The sequence below is a fragment of the Dendrobates tinctorius genome, unplaced genomic scaffold, assembly GCF_039654945.1.
Source record: "Dendrobates tinctorius isolate UK_male_01 unplaced genomic scaffold, ASM3965494v1 ptg000016l, whole genome shotgun sequence".
Taxonomy (NCBI): domain Eukaryota; kingdom Metazoa; phylum Chordata; class Amphibia; order Anura; family Dendrobatidae; genus Dendrobates; species Dendrobates tinctorius.
In genome coordinates, this window is record NW_027361684.1 from 81,554,602 (window position 1) to 81,573,221 (window position 18,620).

At 43.0% G+C, this 18,620-nt stretch overlaps 1 protein-coding gene across 1 annotated transcript in view; it reads right to left on the reverse strand.

The window, feature by feature from the left end:
• MID1 (midline 1) overlaps positions 1-18,620 on the reverse strand; it is a 408,210-nt gene that overhangs the window by 245,678 nt on the left and 143,912 nt on the right. The window lies entirely within an intron of this gene.

The following is an 18,620-nucleotide window of genomic DNA, read 5'->3' on the forward strand; positions in this document are numbered from 1 at the left end:
TTTACCACACAATTTTGCCGCGAAAACGCAAAACATAAGCATCTCATGCATTCCTATGGGATTCCGCAATGCTGTGCTAATGCTGCATTTTTTTCCGCGGCGGAACCGCTTCGCGGTAAAACGCAGCCTGCTTATTAATTTTGCGGAATCGCGGCGATCCCGCACCCATAGGAATGCATTGTTCTGCTTACTTTCCGCATGTGGCTGTGAACACCATGCGAAAAGTACATTTGTGGATGGTACCCACGGTCTGGAGGAGAGGAGACTGTCCTCCGGGCTCTGGGTACCATATCCCTGTAAAAAATAGAATTAAAGTAAAAAATATTGTTATTCTCACCTTCCGACGTCCCACGCAGCCTTCCCGCCTCTCTCCACGCACCCGGTCCCAGTAATCCTTTGCGAGCGATGACGTCCGTTCTCGCGGGATCGCGAAGTCTCGCGGTCATTCACACGATGTCATCGCGAATGACCGCGAGACGTCGCGATCCCGCGAGAACGGACGTCATCGCGGTAATTGTCGCAAGGGATTACTGAGACCGGGAGCGTGGAGAGAGGTGGGAAGGTTGCGCGGGATTTCGGAAGGTGAGGATAACAATATTTTTTTTATTATTATTTTTTACATTCTATCTTTTACTATTAAGGCCGCATAGGCAGCCTCAATAGTAAAAAGTTGGTCACACTCGTCAAACACTGTTTGACGAGTGTGACCAACCTGTCAATCAGTTCTCCAAGCGATGCTACAGATCGCTTGGAAAATGCTAGCAATTCTGCAAGCTAATTACGGTTGCAAAATGCTAGTTTTTCCGCGGGAAAATCGTGGGAATTTAAAATGCGATTTTCCCGCGGAATGGAATTCCGGAATTCTCTCAGTAATTTCCGCGAGAGTTCCGCTACGTGTGAACCCAGCCTTAGGCTGGGTTCACACACAGCTTTATTTTCACGTTTTTCCCACGGATTTACCAAAAAATCCACTCAAAAAACGCTTAAAAGAAGCATCCCATTCATTTGAATGCATTTTGCACTTTTTGCACATATTGATGCCTTTTTTTCCGCGAAAAAAAACGCTTTGCGGTAAAAAACGCAACATGCTCATTAATTTCGAGGAAAATTCCGCATTTCTAGCTATTTTCCATGTGTCTGGGGACGCGCGGTAAAAACACGCAAAAATCGCAGCAAAAAACGCGCATTTTCTGGGAAGGAGTCCGTTTTTTATGCAGAAATTTTCTGCATACGTGTGCACATAGCCTTACACGCCTCGGCTGCTATCAGTGAGGTCATTAATGGTTTTCTGAGGAATGTTCTGTCTCGCTGAAGGCACTTGGGCAAATCATCAAGATTCACTGCTGGCAGCAACCTTTATGATTGCCGACCAATGATGTCCCAGTGTGCTCAAGCATCAATAAGTTTTCTTTTTTTAACTGAAAGCTTTATTTGAACTATTTTTCAATAGGCTTTGGTTAGTTTCGCACTAGTGTTCTTGGGCGCAGCGCCGCCGCTAAGCCCCGCCCCTGGCCGCGTCCCCTCCGGTCAGTTCCTCCTCTGATTGCATGACGCCAGTGTACCCTATATTTAGCGTTGGGTACGCTGACCATGCGCTGGTCGTGCACTGGTATGATTTTGCTGGCGCTGCGCCCGAGAACACTAGTGTGAAACTAGCCTTAGGAAGAGTTTTTTTCTTCTTTCTTCTCACGCTTTTTTTCACATCTTTTTGACTTGACAGAGTTAAGTGTGACAAGGAATCCACACCAAAGAAGAGACTTTTTTCCATCACTGAGGTTTTTGAAACCTTGTTGGATAAAAAACAGTCTGAACACAAAGTGGATTTTCTGTTGAAATCTATCGAAAACGTGCTCAAAGCACATTTGGTGCATTTTTTATGTGGACTTTGGAGCAGATCCTCTTTACATTACTTGTTGGAAAGCTGTGTAAGAATCTCCACATTATGCCAGCATCCACTTATAAAAATCTGTGTATACTCTGAATAAGGCCGAGGTCACACTTGCGAGTGTGATGCGAGAAACTCGCACAAGTCTCTCGCATCAATACCCGGCACTGCCACCGGCACTCGGGGCCGGAGTGTGTGGCTGCATGTATTTCTATGTATGTGTGTGACCCCGGTCTAAGTTTCATGTTCCCTTCAGTAGCACAACATACCAGTTTTTGGCCACGTTCTTCTCCGCATGGTAAGAGTATGTGTACACAACGTGTCTCAGACCTGTGTGAACCCACCAAGGTTTCCAAGCAGAAAACATTTCAGGAAAACACTGGCAATGTTTTTCCTAAAGAGTCTTTTTTTAGTGTCTTTATTTTGTTGATATTTACTTGTATGTATTAGGCCTCTTTCACACATCCATGTCTCCAGTAGGTGTGGTGACAGTTTTCACACGTACCGGAGAAACTGACACACATAGACCCATTCAAATGAATGGGTCTGTGCACATGGCAGTGTGTTTCCACGGACCATGTGTCCGTGGTCAAAACACGCTGACATGTTCGTTTTTTACCATCAGCACGGACGGCAAAATGTCCTGCACATATGCACACAGAGAACACACATTGATGTCCTCTGTGTGACACGCATCGCCACCTGGAAGGAAGCACTACAGTAAGCTGATATAGGCCCCCCCAACCAATCTGATATAGGCCCCCAACCAATCTGATGTAGGACCAGGGCCGCCATCAGGGCATTACTGCCCTGACTGGCGTATGGGGCCTGGTGGGCAGAGGGGGCCCGCATCGGGCCCGGTCTCCTCTGCTCACCGGGCCCTACCGGCGCTAAACCGGGCCCTCGGCGCTGCAGCAGTTGATTGCTATTGACATGCGGGCCCGCGCCCGCACATCAATAGTTAACAGCCGCCAGCCAATTGGAGGCTGATGTCTGACGTCCGCCGCAGCGCGCACCTTGCCGGCGTCTGACGTCAGTCGCCGGCGAGTGCGCGCTTCTGCATGGAGGGACACCTGGAGCTTCGCCGCTGGACCGCGGCCAGGTAAGAAGAGCTTGTGTTTTTTTTTTTCTTTTTATTTATTGAGAGCGGCGATCCGGGGGGCCCGGGGCAGATGGCAGAATGCTTAGACGCGATGGGGGCAGAATGCTGAACACTCTGGGGGCAGATTGCTGGACATAGTGGGGCAGAATGCTGGACACTGTGGGGCAGAATGCTGGACAAAGTGGGGCAGAATGCTGGACACTGTGGGGGCAGAATGCTGGACACTGTGGGGGCAGAATGCTGGACACGATGGGGGCAGAATGTGACAGTGACACAGGAGGGGGCAGAATTGACATGGGGGCAGAATGTGACAGTGAGACACACAGGAAGGGGCAGAATGAGATACGGGGCATGATTGGAGACATGGGGCAGGATCAAAGACATGGGGGCATGACTGGAGACACTGGGGGCAGGATTGGAGACAGATGGGGCAGGGTTGGAAACAGATCGGGCAGGATGGATACGATGGAGACAGATGGGGCAGGATGGGGAGATCATATGGGGCAGAATGGATTCTCATGAGGGTGGGATGGGAGAACGTATGGCTGAAGCCAGGAATGAGACACACGGGGGTCAGGATGGGGTATATTATAACCTCAGGGCCTAATTAAGGGATATTATTACTGCAGTGATGTATTTATTTTATTTTTTGAGTATACTGTTTTAAATGGGGGGGTCCTGTTACTGTGTAGAGCGACACTATGTCGGCTTTTTTTCTTCATGTGATGTAATGTAGAAGTTGGCAAAAATAAGTAATGTGCTGCAAGCGGAGCTCTAGATAACTGTGTTATTTCCTGCAGAGACGAGCCCTGGCTGGAAGAAGTGATGGCGATCTGTGCTGGATGAAAGATGAAAAGCAAAAATGAAGGACTTCACCTAGAGACATCACTGGTGAGTTAGTGTGTTACCTATAAACTGACACTATACAATGTATAGAGGCCGTGTGTATAATGTCATTGATCTCTGTATTACCTGTACACAGACACTGCATATTAAGCACAGATCTCCTGTGTATAATGGCACTTATGGTGATAGTAACATGTTTTTTTTTATTACTGGTCAGTATTGTAGTATTCAGTCACTATGTGGTGGTAATATGTGGTCTGCACATGGTGTTGCGGTATTTGTTCCTTGTATGTGATATTATTCGGTCACTATGGTAGTAATATGTGGTCTGGTCATGGTGTGGCGGTATTTGGTCCTTGTATGTGGTATTATTCGGTCACTATGGTAGTAATATGTGGTCTGGACATGATGTTGCGGTATTTATTCCTTGTATGTGATATTATTCGGTCACTATGGTAGTAATATGTGGTCTGGGCATGGTGTGGCGGTATTTGTTCCTTGTATGTGGTATTATAGGTCACTATGTGGTGGTAATGTGTGGTCTGGGCATGGTGTGGCGGTATTTCTTCCTTGTATGTGGTATTATAGGTCACTATGTGGTGGTAATATGTGGTCTGGACATGGTGTGGCGGTATTCCTTGTATGTGGTATTATAGGTCACTATGTGATGGTAATATGTGGTCTGGACATGGTGTGACGGTATTTGTTCCTTCTGTGTGGTATTATAGGTCACTATGTGGTCTGGACATGGTGTAGCGGTATTTGTTCCTTGTATGTGATATTATTGGTCATTTTAAAAATTGAAAAATAAAAATATACCTAAATTGTATCACATATTTTAACAAATAGTTAATAGGTTACAGTAGATTAGAGCTCGGCCAAAAGAGTCAACTGTGTTATGGTGGCGGCTTAAAAAATCTTTTGACCAAAACAAAAGCTGCTGGCTATATGTGTGATCTGGTGATGAGAACTGTTAATGTGTGAGTCCTGGACGCAATCAACATTTTTCTGATACATACAACAAAAATACGTTTATGACCTTTTAAACAAGCTGATAATCAGAGATTGGATTATATCGGCATTGCAATAATTGGTGTCGGTGTCACATTTCCCTCTGTAAATGAGGGACGTGCTGCTGACAACACGATACTGAATGGGGACAGAATGATCATATTAATGATTGTTCTTGTTCATACTGGACGGACCAGTAAACCAGGGCAGATCCATTTGTCTGGTCACTCAGTTCTCTGAAAGGATATGTTCACGTCATGAATTTTTCACGCAGGTTTGGAGTTGGTCCTCACCTAAACCTGACTGAAAAAGCGCTAATAAAAATACTAAAAAGATTAAATGATTTCTATGTAAAAATGACAGGCTGCTCACATGTTCAAGAATACAAGTCAAGGGAAGGGCTTAAAAACGCCCAGGCATCTTTTTCATAGTTTTGTAGGCGTTTTTGTTCCAAAAACCGCTAACAGTGTCTTAAGTTATAAATGTAGTTGAAAAACATCTGGAAAATGCCAGTATAAAAAGACACCTAAAAACACTGGAAAAACATAAAAAAGCAGTGATCAAAAACATTGAAAAAACAGACAGAAAATGACTAAAAAAAGCAATGTTTACATAATGCCAGAGAAAAGGAGAATTTCTGCTTGAAAAATAGTAGCCTATTGTCCAATGTAAATTGGCTCATACTCTACTCTACCCATTGAGAACACATGAATGCTTGGACAAGCTGAGATCAGAATCCACGTAGACTGAAAATGAGATGAAAGCACAAAAAGAGCTAAAACACTTTTTTGACTCTTATTCTTAGTTCTCTCCCCAGTCACCCACCTAAGAAAGTGGTATCGCTGAAGTTTCTAATATGGACCATTACTGTACTATCAGTGCATCAGCAGTAATTAGAACTTAATGTAATCAGCTCCAGTGGCTTTCTTATATTAGTAATTATTTCTAGGATCCTATTTTCTCAGGGAATTTGTCCAAAGTCACAAAGCATAAATCCCGGAGTACTAAAACGTTGTTCCCCATGCTCATTTAGACAATTATCAGTATGGTTCATCAAGTTTAAGTAGACACAACAAAGGTCAGATCCTGTAAGAGATCCCTCTACTACGACTTCAACCGATAACACAGCAAATTTTACATGGGCAATAACTGCTAGCTTGTTATTGATCACATCTATTACGCTTATAGGAACATTTCCCCTATGTGTCAAAAAGTATCTGGATGTCAGTTGACATTGAAAGTTTACTGGGGGGGTGTAAAAGGAAAAACCTTATAATTATTAAAAATACAAAACAAAATCAAGTGATCACCTATTGATTTGCTCTATTAGAGCCTGATGAAGGCAATTTTTTTTTGTAAATGTAAAGGACCCCGAGCTAAGTAGTACAACTATAACCATAAAATTCTAAGAAAAATATTAACAATCATTCTGTCTCCCTCATATCGTATACTTTACGCCATGGTTGGCAACATATTCCTTGCTTAGAACAAATGCGATGCCAACCAACAAAGATGTTTCATCACCCATAGAAAAAAACGCAATCAATCAAGTTTTATTTTCTATTGTTAGGAAGGGTTACAGCGGCCAATCATTGGGAAAGGATGTTCATAAAGTCAGTCAATCACTGCCCTATGTGGAAGGCCCTAACTAAAGCCCCCATCACACACAGCGAGATCGCTAGCGAGATCGCTGCTGAGTCACAAGTTTTGTGACGCAACAGCGATCTCACCAGCGATCTCGATGTGTGTGACATGTATCAGCGACCGCCCCCCCGCTGGGTATCGCTGATCGTGCTCGAATGCCCTGGACATTTTTTTGATCGTTGGTCTCCCACTGGCCAGCACGCATCGTGTGGCAGCGGGAGACCATCGATCAGCGAGCTGGAGCTGGTATCCAAGGTAAACCGCGGGTAACTAAGCGCGTGCGTCGCTTAGTTACCCACTGTGTACCTTGGATACCAGCGTGCTGGCACTGGGAGCTGGTATCCAAGGTAAACAGCGGGTAACTAAGTGCCGCGCGCTTAGTTACCCGATATTTACCTTGGATACCAGCTCTCAGCGCGAGCACGCTGGTATCCAAGGTACACACCGGGTAACTAAGCGACGCGCGCTTGTTAACCACGTTGTCACTGGTCCTGATTGCTGGTGAATAGAGTTGAGCGATACCCTCCGATACTTCAAAATATCGGATCGGAATGGATCGGCCGATCTTTAAAAAAAGTATCGGTATCGCCGATGCCGATACCGGAAGTCCCATTCAAGTCTAAGAGACTTCCGGTATCGGAATTGGAAAAACCCTTTCCTGCCCTTGTACAGCCTCTCGGGGGTCTGTACGGGCCTTCCGGGGGTCTCTGCCGGCCTGCCGGGGGTCTGTGCCGGCCTGCCGGTGGGCTGTGCGGACTGCCCGGGGTCTGTGCACCCTGTGGGGGTCTGTACCGGCCTGCCGGGGGGCTGTGCCGGCCTGCCGGGGGGGCTGTGCTGATGTCCGGGGGTCTGTGCAGGCATCGTCCGATGGGACTACAAGTCCCATCGGGCGATGCCTGCTACCATGACAGTGATTGACACATTAGCCAATGATGGGACAGTAGTAGTCCCATCATCCGGCTAATGTGTTAAATGTAGAAAAAAAAAAAAAAATACTACATACATACATACTACATGCATGCTACATACATACTACATGCTACATACATAGTACATATATACTACATGCATGCTACATACATACTACATGCTACATACATACTACATACATACTACATATATACTACATGCATGCTACATACATGCTACATGCTACATACATACTACATACTACATATATACTACATGCATGCTACATACATACTGCATGCATGCTACATACATACTACATGCATGCTACATACATACTACATGCTACATACATACTACATACATACTACATGCATGCTACATACATACTGCATGCATGCTACATACTGCATGCATGCTACATACATACTACATGCTACATACATACTACATACATACTACATGCATGCTACATACATACTACATGCTACATACATACTACATACATACTACATACATACTACATGCTACATACATACTACATACATACTACATGCATGCTACATACATACTACATGCTACATATATACTACATACATACTACATACATACTACATATATACTACATGCATGCTACATACATACTACATGCTACATACATACTACATGCTACATACATACTACATGCTACATACATACTACATGCATGCTACATACATACTACATGCATGCTACATACATACTACATGCTACATACATACTACATACATACTACATGCATGCTACATACAATACATTCATACAATACATACATAGACATACAGTACATATAACATAGAGTAACATACTTACCAATACTTGTCACATTGTTCCCCGAAGCCATTGTCGTCTACGGAATAAATATTAACATAACAAACCACAAAAATACTCACCCATGATCCGAAGCAGTCCACGAGTGTGTCCCACGACGATCTTAGGTAGAGAACTGCAGCATCAGCTGATGCTGCCGCTCTCTACGGGCTGCAGGAATCCAATGACGGAAGGTAGGTATCCTTCCGCACTGTATTCCTCCGCCACTTAAAAAAAAAAAAGTCCCTAGTCTCACTTTATGGTAAAAGCTGTGTGGGAATTTCCCACACAGCTTTTACCATAAAGTGAGACTAGGGATTTTTAGCATGTATGTAGTATGTATGTAGTATATGTGCTATGTATGTAGCATGTAGTATGTATGTAGCATGCATGTATTATGTATGTAGTATGTATGTAGTATGTATGTAGCATGTATGTAGCATGCATGTAGTATATATGTGGTATGTATGTAGCATGTAGTATGTATGTAGCATGCATGTAGTATGTATGTAGTATGTATGTAGTATGTATGTAGCATGTAGCATGTATGTAGCATGCATGTAGTATGTATGTAGTATGTATGTAGCATGTAGTATATATGTGGTATGTATGTAGCATGTAGTATGTATGTAACATGCATGTAGTATATATGTAGTATGTATGTAGCATGTAGTATGTATGTAGCATGCATGTAGTATGTATGTAGTATATATGTGGTATGTATGTAGCATGTAGTATGTATGTAGTATATATGTGGTATGTATGTAGCATGTAGTATGTATGTAGCATGCATGTAGTATGTATGTAGTATGTATGTAGTATGTATGTAGTATGTATGTAGCATGTATGTAGCATGCATGTAGTATATATGTGGTATGTATGTAGCATGTAGTATGTATGTAGCATGCATGTAGTATGTATGTAGCATGCATGTAGCATGTAGTATGTATGTAGTATGTATGTAGTATGTATGTAGCATGTAGTATGTATGTAGCATGCATGTAGTATATATGTAGTATGTATGTAGCATGTAGTATGTATGTAGCATGCATGTAGTATGTATGTAGCATGTAGTATGTATGTAGCATGCATGTAGTATGTATGTAGTATGTATGTAGCATGTAGTATGTATGTAGCATGCATGTAGTATATATGTAGTATGTATGTAGCATGTAGTATGTATGTAGCATGCATGTAGTATATATGTGGTATGTATGTAGCATGTAGTATGTATGTAGCATGCATGTAGTATGTATGTAGTATGTATGTAGTATTTTTTTTTTTTTTAAAACATTTAACACATTAGCCGGATGATGGGACTACTACTGTCCCATCATTGGCTAATGTGTCAATCACTGTCATGGTAGCAGGCATCGCCAGATGGGACTTGTAGTCCCATCGGACGATGCCTGCACAGACCCCCGGACATCAGCACAGCCCCCCGGCAGGCCGGTACAGACCCCCACAGGGTGTACAGACCACCGGCAGGCCGGCACAGCCCCCCGGCAGGCCGGTACAGACCCCGGGCAGTCCACACAGCCCCCCGGCAGGCCGGCACAGCCCCCCGGCAGGCCCGAAATGACGGCGCATCATGATGCGCACACACCGCGCATCATGATGACGTCATTTCGGCTGTCAATCAACTTTGAACTTCCGATTCCGATGCCCGATATTGAAAAAATATCGGATGTCGGTATCGGAATTCCGATACTTGCGGTATTGGAATGCTCAACACTACTGGTGAAAGCTGCCTGTTTGCTCACCAGCGCTCATGTAGCGACACACCAGCGATCCTGACCGAGTCATATCGTTGTCGGGATCGCTGGTGCGTCGCTATGTGTGACGGGGGCTTAAGTCAAGACCGTCACATTAGACTGTAGTCTGAACCCATCAGCTGACTTTAATCTAATGTGTATAGAGACCTGAGGACTTTGCTGGAATTTCACTCTAATACATTGTACTCTTAAAAGAAATGTGTCTGAGAAGCTTGATTAGGATCCTTTTAAAGACCCAGATACATTTCCCTCAAGGAGCATTGGTTAATGGGCGCTCCTTTAATAATATTTACATGTTGTAACGGATGGAAAATTTTCTGTTATTGTTGGCAGCTGTGATCATACACAAATAAGTGTTCGATGATTTGTAATATGACTGCTGCGCCTGTTTACAATGAGTACTGATTGTGAACGGACGTACCTGCAACCAATGACATGGGCAATCATCACCTAGTGGTAACAGCCCTTTACACTAGACCCTGATTCCCAATCGGTGGCTTGTGAGCCATACATGACTTGCAGATGCGCGGCTGTCTACCATCTTGGTGTATTACTATAGGCTCACGCTGTCAGTCATACAGGTTAGAGATCATCACACAGGAGAGGGCCGCAGCTTAGCTACAAGCAGCAGGGACCCGAAAACAGAGCGCAGAAGGAAGGTCCCCAACCCCACCTGGCAGGGTGCATCCCCTGAATGCCTCCAGGCGAGCTGGACTCAATCCCTCATCTGTATGTGGTATCCCAGATTGCAACTACTTTCAAGTAAAAGGTAAAGAAAACTGCACCTCTCTGTGTCCTTCACTTATTCTCTGCACCACAACGTTCACCACCATTTGAACAATCAAATATATTTTCCCTGGGGCCCCGCTCTACCCGTGAGGAGCTGAACCATCTTTGGTGCGTCACCATCAGCCCCAAAGGACCAAAACCGCAGCGTCAGCCACCCATTGCCGATCACCACAATTAAACATCACATAACTATCCTCTATTTAATTACTGGACGCCCAGAACCACGGACCGGGTCACTGCCACCGTGACATCCCCTTTTGAGAGCCTGACTGGCCCGATACCGAGTAACCTAAGGCCCTGCGGGGCGCTCCATATGATTAACCCCTTCCTGACATCCGACGTACTATCCCGTCCACGGTACCCAGGCCCGTATGACCGTGGACGGGATAGTACGTCTACCGCGATCAGCGGCGCCCACGTGGTGAGCGCCGCTGATCGCGGCCGGGTGTCAGCTGATTTTCACAGCTGACACCCGGCACTATGTGTCAGGGGCGGTCACGGACCGCCCCCGACACGTTAACCCCTTGCACACCGCGATCAAACATGATCACGGTGTACCGGGAGTTAAAGGGAAGCATCGGGAGGGAGGGGGCTCCCTCCGTGCTTCCCTGAGCCCCCCACAGCAGCGCAAAGTGCAGCGCTGCTGCGGGGGGCTCCTATCCTCCAGGCCCCCGAATCCAAGATGGCGACGGGGGCCTTCGGGGACCTGAGGAAGCTGGCTTCCTCAGTGCCTGCAAAGCGCAGGCAAGAGGAAGTCTGCTTCAATGCCTGTGACAGATTGCTGATCTGTCACAGTGATCTGTGATGTGACAGATCAGCGATCTGTCACAGGACAGTGATGTCCCACCTGGGACTATGTAATAAAGTAAAAAAAAAATTGAAAAAAAATGTAAAAATAAATTTAAAAAAATCGCCAAATAAATTAGAAAAAAAAAAAAATATTCCCCCAATAAATCCATTTTTTGGAAATAATAAAAAAAAAAAACAATAAAAGTACACATATTAGGTATCGCCGCGTCCGTAATGACCAGCCCTATAAAACTGTCCCATTAGTTAACCCTTTAAGCGAACCCCTTAAAAAATAAAAATAAAAAACGAAGCAAAAAATAATGATTTATTATCATACCGCCAAACAAAAAGTGTAATAACGCGCGATCAAAAAGACGCATATAAATATCCATGGTACCGCTGAAAACGTCATCTTGTCCCGCAAAAAACGAGCCACAATACAGCATCATCAGCGAAAAAATAAAAAAGTTATAGCTCACAGAATAAAGCGATGCAAAAATAATTATTTTTTATATAAAATAGTTTTCATTGCATAAAACCGACAAAAACATAAAAAAAGACCTAAATGAGGTATCGCTGTAACCGTACTGACCCGAAGAATAAAACCGCTTTATCAATTTTACCGCACGCGGAACGGTGTAAACGCACCCCCCAAAAGAAATTCATGAAACGCTGGTTTTGTTCATTCTGCGTCCCAAAAATAGGAATAAAAAGCGATCAAAAAATGTCACGTGCCCGAAAATGGTACCAATAAAAACGTCAACTCGTCCCGCAAAAAATAAGACCTCACATGACTCGGTGGGTCAAAATACGGAAAAATTATAGCTCTCAATATGTGGTGATGCAAAAACTATTATACAATAAAAAGCGTCTTTTAGCGTCTGACAGCCGCCAAACATAAAAACCGCCATAAATAGTAAGTCAAACCCCCCGTTATCACCCCCTTAGTTAGGGAAAAATAATAAAACTAAAAAAAAAGTATTTATCTCCATTTTCCCGTTAGGGTAAGGCTGTGTGCACACGCTGCGGATTAGGTGCGGATTCACCCGCGCAGATTTTGTAAAATCCGCAGGTGAAACCGCAGATCAAAAGACCTGCGGTTTTACCTGCGGATTGCTCTGCGGTTTTGTCCTGCGGTTTTTCATCTCCTCAATAGAGGAGATGGCAAACCGCAGGAGAATCCGCAGAAAGAATTGACATGTCAAATCTTTCTGCGGATTGAAAACCGCAGATAATCCGCGCGGAAAATTCCGCACCGTCTGCACTGCGGTTTTTGATTCCCATAGGGAATCATGGTACTGTACACCGCAGCAAAAACTGCTGCTGGTCCGCAGCGGCCAAAACTGCTGCGGAACCGCAGCAAAATCCGCAGCGTGTGCACACAGCCTTAGGGTTAGGGCTAGGGTTAGGGTTAGGGTTAGGGCTAGGGCTAGGGTTAGGGCTAGGGTTAGGGCTAGGGTTAGGGCTAGGGTTAGGGCTCAGATTAGGGTTAGGGGTGTGTTGGGGTTAGGGTTGGAGTTATAATTGGGAGTTTCCACTGTTTGGGCACATCAGGGGCTCTCCAAATGCAACATGGCGTCTGATCTCAATTCCAGCCAATTCTGAGTTGAAAAAGTCAAATGGTGCTCCTTCCCTTCCAAGCTCTGCCATGCGCCCAAACAGTGTTTTACCCCCACATGTAGGGTATCAGCCTACTCAGGACAAATTGCAAAACAATTTTTGGGGTCCAATTTCTCCTGTTACCCTTAGGAAAATAAAAAATTGGGGGCAAAAATATCATTTTTGTGGAAAAAAATGATTTTTTTATTTTCACGTCCGAGTGTTATAAACTTCTGTGAAACACTTGGGGGTTCAAAGTGCTCACCACACATCTAGATAAGTTCCGTGGGGGGTCTAGTGTCCAAAATGGGGTCACATGTGGGGAGTTTCAATAGTTTAGGTACATCAGGGGCTCTCCAAACGCACATGACACCCGCAGACCATTCCATCAAAGTCTGCATTCCAAAACGTCACTGCTTCCCTTCCGAGCCCAGACGTGTGTCCATACAGTAGTTTTCTCCCACATATGGGGTGTCAGCATACTCAGGCCAAATTGGAAAACAACTTTTGGGGTCCAATTGCTCCTGTTACCCTTGGGAAAATGAAAAAATTGGGGACTAATTGATCATGTTTCTGGAAAAAATACGATTTTTTTATTTTCATGCCCTGGCATTATAAACTTCAGTGAAGCCCTTGGGGGTTCAAAGTGCTCACCTCACATCTAGATAAGTTCCTTAGTGGGTCTAGTTTTCAAAATGGGGTCATTTGTGGGGGGTTTCCACTGTTTAGGTACATTAGGGGCTCTCCAAAGGCAACATGACACCCGCAGACCATTCCATCAAAGTCTGCATTCCAAAACGTCACTACTTCCCTTCCGAGCCCCGACGTGTGCCCATACAGTAGTTTTCTCCCACATATGGGGTATCAGCATACTCAGGACAAATTGGACAACAACTTTTGGGGTCCAATTTCTCCTGGTACCCTTGGGAAAATAAAAAAATGGTGACTAAAAGATCATGTTTGTGGAAAAAATACGAATTTTTTATTTTCACGCCCGGGCATTATAAACTTCTGTGAAGCACTGGGGGGTTCAAAGTGCTCACCACACATCTAGATAAGTTCCTTGGGGGGTCTAGTTTACAAAATGGTGTCATTTGTGGGGGGTTTCCACTGTTTAGGTACATTAGGGGCTCTCCAAAGGCAACATGACACCCGCAGACCATTCCATCAAAGCCTGCATTCCAAAACGTCACTACTTCCCTTCCGAGCCCCGACGTGTGCCAATACAGTAGTTTTCTCCCACATATGGGGTATCAGCGTACTCAGGACAAATTGGACAACAACTTTTAAGGTCCAATTTCTCCTGGTACCCTTGGGAAAATAAAAAAATGGTGACTAAAAGATCATGTTTGTGGAAAAAATACGAATTTTTTATTTTCACGCCCGGGCGTTATAAACTTCTGTGAAGCACTGGGGGGTTCAAAGTGCTCACCACACATCTAGATAAGTTCCTTGGGGGGTCTAGTTTCCAAAATGGTGTCATTTGTGGGGGGTTTCCACTGTTTTGGTACAACAGGGGTTTTCCAAACGCGACATGGTGTCCGATCTCAATTCCAGCCAAAAACGTCAAATGGCGCTGCTTCCCTTCCGAGCTCTGCTATTCGCCCAAATAGTGGTTTACCCCCACATGTGGGGTATCAGCGTACTCAGGACAAATTGCACAATAACTTTTAGGGTCCTGTTACCCTTGGAAAAATAAGAATTGAGGGTGAAAAGATCATTTTTGTGGAAAAAATATGATTTTTTAATTGTATGGCTTTATGTTATAAACTTCTGTGAAGCCCATGGGGGTTCAAAGTTCTCACCACACATCTAGATAAGTTCCTTAGGGGGTCTAGTTTCCAAAATGGTGTCATTTGTGGGGGGTTTCCACTGTTTTGGTACATCAGGGGTTTTCCAAACGCGACATGGTGTCCGATCTCAATTCCAGCCAAAAACGTCAAATGGCGCTGCTTCCCTTCCGAGCTCTGCCATGCGCCCAAATAGTGGTTTACCCCCACATGTGGGGTATCAGCGTACTCAGGACAAATTGCACAATAACTTTTAGGGTCCTGTTACCCTTGGAAAAATAAGAATTGAGGGTGAAAAGATCATTTTTGTGGAAAAAATATGATTTTTTAATTGTATGGCTTTATGTTATAAACTTCTGTGAAGCCCATGGGGGTTCAAAGTTCTCACCACACATCTAGATAAGTTCCTTAGGGGGTCTAGTTTCCAAAATGGGGTCACTTGTATGGGGTTTCCACTGTTTAGGTACATCAGGGACTCTCCAAACGTGACATGGCGTCCAATCTGAATTCCAGCCAATTTTGCATTGAAAAAGTCAAACGGCGCTCCTTCCATTCTGAGCTCTGCCATGCGCCGAAACAGTCGTTCCCCCCCACATATCAGGTATCTGCGTACTCAGGACAAATTGCACAATAACTTTTGCAGTCAAATTTCTCCTGTTACCCTTGGTAAAATAAAAAAAATTGAACCTGAATTATTTTTTTTATGAAAAAAAGTTAGATGTTCATTTTTTTTAAATATTCAAAAAAATTCCTGTGACGCACCTAAAGGGTTAATAAACTTCTTGAATGTGGTTTTGAGCACCTTAAGGGGTGCAGTTTTTAGAATGGTGTCACTTTTGGGTATTTTCTATCATATAGACCCCTCAAAGTGGCTTCAAATGTGATGTGGTCCTAAAAATAAAATGGTGTTGTAAAAATGAGAAATCGCTGGTCAACTTTTAACCCTTATAACTTCCTAACAAAAAAAAATTTTGGTTCCAAAATTGTGCTGATGTAAAGTAAACATGTGGGAAATGTTACTTATCAAGTTTTTTGTGTGCTGTATCTCTGTGATTTAAGGGCATAAAACTTCAAAGTTGGAAAATTGCGAAATTTTCAAAATTTTTGCCAAATTTCCATTTTTTTCACAAATAAACGCAAGTTATTTGAATGAAATTTTACCACTAACATGAAGTACAATATGTCACGAGAAAACAATGTCAGAATCACCGGGATCCATGGAAGCGTTCCAGAGTTATGACCTCATAAAGGTACAGTGGTCAGAATTGTAAAAATTGGCCCGGTCATGAACGTGCAAACCACCCTTGGGGGTGAAGGGGTTAATCAATGGATAATTGTTCTGATTGTTCAACGAGTGATTGCACCTGGGATAACCAGAAACAAGCATTTATATTTACTTATCTACCTGGGTATTTGGACCATAAGCCTGAGTTCACATGTACAGTAATCATCCTCTTGATCCAGTAAACAAAAAAACAGGGCTGGCTTTACAGATGAAAAACTGGAAACATTATAAAACTGTTCCGTTCACATTGACCTCAAAGATTTAACACCTGGATCTCGCTGCCATCAGCTTTTTTAGCTGGACAAAAAAGTTGTGCAGACATAATTTTTTTGTCCAACTAATGTTAGGATCAGATTAATACAGTGGTCTTCAACAAACACTATGTCAGGGTTTCCATCAGGGTTCCCAAAAAACTGTATTCCAAAGGGAACCCTGACAAAGCGCTAACAGATCCATTCACTTGAAGACAATGTTACTATTAACAAACTACTCTCTGTCCCAACACTATACATTTTTTTCAGACATGCAGAATAACGCGTATTAATGTGAACCTAGGCTAAAAAGACTGATTGCAGCTGGATTCGTTGATTACATAATTTAAGTCAATGTGAACACATCGGTAATTGAACTCATGCACACTACCGTGCTAACCATCAAAAAATCAGATCGCACTCAGACCAATGTTATTCAATTGGGCAGTACAGATGAATGATTTTTTTTCCTCTGACAATTGCAGCATGCTCGATTTTCCTCTGAATACTGGATGAGACTCACCAATTCAAGTCCATGGGTGTGAGAAAAATATCGGATGCCATACGTAGACACAGTATACCGTCCGATTTTTATGGATACATTGCAATTCTAATACAGGAAACTGCAAATGGTCTTGTAAATGATTAATAGCTGCTGCTGCTGTAGAAAAAAGGATTGTATATGGACAACACATGGATGACAAATGGGAAAAAAAGAAAGAAAACATCCCACTTCTCTAAATGAAACCTTGAATGATTTTTTATATGATTGTGTGAACCTGCCCTTAGGGTGTGTCAGTTTTTTATCAGTTTGAAAATGAACCAGTTGAGAAGATTGTTTGCAGACATACTATTCATTTTTTATAGTCAACCAGGCCAAAAATTCACAAATGGTTGACAACCTAGGATGTAAAGGGCACAGGGTCCCCCTATTCAAGACACACACAAGACATTGGATTCTCAATTCTGCAGTTTACAATACTGTACAAAAGTTTTAGGCAGGTGCGGAAAGAATGCTGTAAAGCAAGACTGTTTTAAAAAGTAGAAGTGTTAATAGTTTATTTTTATCATTTAATAGAATACAAAAGTGAAATCTAAATCAAATCAATATTTGGAGTGACCACCCTTTCCAATACCATCAGAGAGGAATCTGACTGGCTTTACGTTTATTCTGCAGCAGGACATCAACCCCAAACGCACAACCAAAGTCATTAGCAACGATCTTCAGAATAAATAAGAACAAGGAGTTCTGGAAGTCCTGATCCTCGAGTCTGTCTGGGATTACGTGATGCGACAAGGATCTGTGAAAACCTACATCACCAGAAGATCTGTGGTTAGTTCTCCCAGATGTTTGGAACAACGTCCCAGCTACGTTCCTTCAAAAACTGTTTGTAAATGTACCTTGAAGACTAGATAATTGAATGCTGTTTTGACGGTAAAGGTCACATCAAATATAGATTTGATTTAGAGTTCTCTTTTTTTCATTCACTTTTCTTTTTGTTAATTCATAAAAATAAACTAAGAACACTTCTAATTTTGAAATCATTCTTACTTTGCCGCATTGTTCCACACCTGCCCTGTTGATGCTCTGTTATTGTCTAATCACTGGTACAGATTTCACAATGTTGGATAAGAGCTTTTGTCTGGCATCTACATGTCAGTGCACCTTGGAACGTTATAGCAGAAGAATTAACAGTCCTGGTTTATAGCATGATACTAAAGGATACATTTTACTTCTACAAATGTGCCTGGAGTTTTACTTTAATGACGAGACTTATTATTTAAATAACTGTCTCTTTCTCTGGATAAAATTCATATGACATTTTAATATAACATAACCATAATAATATACATTATGATATAACATAAATATACAAAAACCAGGCCAACAATTTCACAATACACAGATTTTGTCAAATAAAATCCATGTAATTTCCTCTTACGGATATTGCCTACTGGAACACCATGCCAGAGAGAATTTGTCACCTTCTTTCACAATAAAGTGAAGTGGAAATTCATTTGCTTTATGACAGTAAAAAGAGATAAATGGGTGTATGCATCGTTAGTCTGTCCATGGCTATATGTTCCTCATTTTA